The sequence below is a fragment of the Chinchilla lanigera genome, unplaced genomic scaffold (assembly GCF_000276665.1).
Source record: "Chinchilla lanigera isolate Chin_1 unplaced genomic scaffold, ChiLan1.0 scaffold00014, whole genome shotgun sequence".
Taxonomy (NCBI): Eukaryota; Metazoa; Chordata; class Mammalia; order Rodentia; family Chinchillidae; genus Chinchilla; species Chinchilla lanigera.
In genome coordinates, this window is record NW_004955415.1 from 31621019 (window position 1) to 31625108 (window position 4090).

General features: G+C 35.6%; 1 protein-coding gene across 2 annotated transcripts in view; it reads left to right on the forward strand.

Annotated features, from left to right (window-relative positions):
• Nucleotides 1-4090, forward strand: part of LOC102015105 (zinc finger protein 709-like) — a 44992-nt gene that overhangs the window by 35685 nt on the left and 5217 nt on the right. The gene's annotated exons all lie outside the window — the stretch shown is intronic.

Genomic DNA, 4090 nt, shown 5'->3' on the forward strand with positions numbered 1-4090 from the left:
ACAACAATCCTCCTGCCTCAGCCTCCCGGGTGCTGGGATTACAGGCATGCACCACCACGCCCAGCACCTTTTTCATTTCTAATTGCATTGATGTGGGTCTGTTCTTGCTTTCTCTTAGTAAGTAAGCCTGGCTTGGGGGCTTATCGTATTTTTTCTTTCAGTGAACCAGCTCTTCGATGCATTGATTTTTTTTTTTTTTAGTCTCAATTTCATTGATTTCTGCTATCATCTTTGTAATTTGCCCTCCTAATTTTGGATTGGGGCATGTTTGTTGTTTCTTAAGTACCTTAAGATTTCTATTCATTGCACAGTGGTCTGACAGTATGTGTAGAGTAATTTCTATTCTTTTGTATTTACTTAGGCATGCTTTGTGGACTAGTATGAGACCTATTTTGGAAAAAGTTCCATGTGCTGCTGAAAAGAATGTATACTCTGTTGTAGAGGGATGGAGTACTCTCTATGTTCATTAAGTCCTTATGTTCAAGGGTATGGTTCAGCTCTGAAATTTCTTTATTGTTTTTTTGTTTAGTTGGTCTATCTCTTCACAAAAGTGTAATGTTAAAATCCCCTACTGTGATTGTATTAATGTTTATTTGAGCTTTTAATTTCAGCAGTTTTTATTTTATGAAGTTAGGTGCTGCAGTATTCAGTGCATATATTTATCGATGCTATTTCTTTTTATTGGATTGTTCTCTTTTTATTGGATTGTTCTCTTAGTATGTAATGACCTCCTTTGTCTCTTTTAATCATTTTTAACTTGAAGTTTACTATGTCTGATGCTAGGATTGCTACCCCTGCTTGTTTTTGGTATCCTGGTACATGAAATGTTGTTTTCCATTCTTTAATTTTGAATCTATGAATACTATTTTAGATTAGATACATTTCTTGAATGCAACAGATTATTGGATTGTTTTTTGATCCAGTCTGCCAGTCTCTGTCTTTTAATTGGAGAATTGAAGCTGTTAACATTGAGAGATATTACTGAGGTTTGTTGGCTATCTACCATCATCTTCTTTATCTGATGGTGTACTCTTTATTTTTCTTTTCCTGACCTTTTTTATTGCTATTTATCCACTGATCTCACTAGTGTCTCCATATTTTTAGCTGTGTCTAATTCTTTATTCCCTCATGGTTCCCATGTACAATCTACTCACTTCAGTTCCTCTCCAAGCTATAGTTTTCCAGACTCGAGACAATCTCCTGAAGAAGCCGAGTTGTTGGCACTCACTTCTCTACCATATTGGAACCCTCACCCCATTGTCGTGTTTTTATAGGCCATTTGCACTTCTTCCTCTGAGAAGTATCTGTTCATTTCAGATACCTTCTTTGCTTGAGTCTTTAAATTTAGTGAGGGAGCTAATGATTTTGAGTTCTTTACATATTCCAGATATTGGTCCTTGGTCTAAGCAGGAGGTGTAGGTTTTCTCTATTCTGTTGGTGGCTTCCTGTGCAATGCAGAAGCTTCTGAATTTGATGTGATCCCTTTTGTTGATTTGCAGTATTAGTTCTTGTGCAGCTGGAGTTCAAGCTGGGGGGAATGTGTTAATACTATCTTAGGCATTAGTTTTTCTACATGGCGTCTTTTAGATTGAGATATAGACCTTCTATACATATTTTCTTCAGGGTTTTTATCATGAATGGATGTTGGATTTTGTCAAATGCTTTTTCTATGTCTATTGAGATGATCATGAGATTTTTGTCCTTGCTTCTGTTTATGTGGATTATTAAATTTATTGATTTGCATATATCAAAGCCCCCTTGCATCCCTGGAATGAATCCTTCTTGGTCATAGTGTATGATTTTTTTGATAATGTATTGCATTCTATTTATACAATACAATAATACCTCAGTTCACAAATGCTTCTGTTTGCAAACAGTTCAGTTCACAAACAAAAGTGTTCAACAGAATTTTGCTGTGGTGTATTAAATTTATTGATTTGCATATATCAAAGCCCCCTTGCATCTCTGGAATGAATCCTTCTTGGTCATAGTGTATGACTGAAACCTCCACAAACTGTAAGCTAAATAAACCTTTCCGTCCTTAATTCTGGGTGTCAAGTATTTTGTCTCAGCCACGAGAGAAAAGTAACCAAGACAAGTATCATGTCATCTGCAAATAATGATAATTTAACTTCCTCCTTTCCTATCCTTATTCCTTTTATTTCTTTTTCTTGTCTTAATTGCTCTGGCTAATATTCCCAGAACTATATTGGAGTGATGATAGTGGACATCCTTGTCTTGTTCCTGATTTTAGAATGAAAGCTTCCAGTTTGGGGCCATTTAGTAGTATGTTAGCTCTTAGATTGTCATAGGTGGCTTTTATCAGATTGAGATAAAAGACTATCTAATCCAGTTTTCTGTAGGGTTTTTATCATGAATGAGTGTTGGATTTTGTTAAATGCTTTTTCTGTGCCTATTGAGATCATATGATTTTTGTCTTTTGCTCTGTTGATACGGTATATTCATTGATTTGTGTATGTTGAACCATCACATGGAATAATTTTGATTATTTGCATTTGTTTAAGCATACAGTGTACTGTAATATAATATAGCTGATCTGTTTGTGGCAGTGGGATATTGAGGTTTTCCCAGTACAGTCATATTGGTGTTTGTCTGATTTTTCTATTCAGTAATGTTTATTTTGTGAAGTTTGGCTCTCGTGTTAGGCATGTATATATGTTAATATATCTTCCTGTTGAATTGTTCCCTTAATTAATATGTGGTAACCTTCTTTGTCTCTTCTGATCCATTTTGGCTTGAATTCCACTTTGTCTGAAATTAAGATAATTGTGCCTACCTGCTTTTCTCTGGTTTCCCTCTGCATAGAATATTGTTTTCTATCCTTTGATATTTAATCCATTAATTTCTTTTAGAATTTAATGTTTTTCTAGTATAGCACATTTCGTTGGTTTTGTTTCTTGGTGTATTCTGCCAATTTGTGTCTTTTGATTGGGGAAGTAAGATTGACATTGATAGTTATTACTGAAAGTATTGATTTATCCCTGCCATTGCATTATTTTCCTGCCATTGCATTATTTTCATGTTGCTGATTTCCTTACTGTTTTTTCCTTTTCTTTTGCTTCATCCCGTCAGATGTAATCATTCTGTTTGACTTACTGGCATTGTTGTCTTCATTGTATGTTTCTAGGATATCCACAGCAACTTTCTGTGATGCTGGCTTTGTGTTCATGAGTTTCTTGAGGTACTGTTTGTTGTGGAAATATCTTTTTTCTCCATCAGTTTTGAAGGAAAATTTTATAGGATACATAATTTGGGGTTGGAAGTTGTTGTCTTTTGGGTCTTGAAACACTTCACTTAACACCTTCCTGGCCTTTAAGTTGGTGTGAGAAATCCACTGTAACTAATGGGCTCACCATTGCATTTCTGTCTAACATTTTTAAATATTTTGTCCCTGTGGAGGACTTCTGGTATCTTCACTATAATGTTTATTTTTTCCGCATATCTGGGGAGTCGTCTGCAGTTACTTCTATGAACATGTTTTTATGCCGTTTGTCTTGTCTTCAGGTTTCTCTTTTATTCCAGTTCTTAGATTAGTCTTGTTTACATCCTCTAGCCGGGTTTGGATCCATCTTTTCATGCTCTCTTATTTTGAATAGTTGGTTTTTGAAGGCATCATTGTATTCTAGTTCAGAAATGTCCTCACACTGGTCAGTTTTGCTGCACATGTTTGCAGTGTGATTTGTAGTCTCTTGGATTGCTAACTGAAACACTTTTATGAACTCTTAATTCTTTGGAAAACTGGTCACTCAGGTTTTGTATCATTTTCTTGTCTTCTGAAACTTACTGCATCTTTTCGGTTGTTACTTCCATTATCTGTGTATTTATGTCTTCTGTGATCCCATTGAGTACCTCTGTGCAGCTTACTTGTATTGCTAGCAATACTAGACTCCATTCTCCAATCTCAACAAAAAATTCTCAGGAACAAAAAATAATGGCCTATGGTGGTTAGATAGGAGTTTCTTTTCCTTCCTTCCTTTCTTTCTTTTTCTTCTCCTTCCTCTTCTTCCTCTCTCCTTCCTCTTTCTTCCTCTCTCCTCCTCCTCCTTCCTCTTTCTTCCTCCCTCCTCCT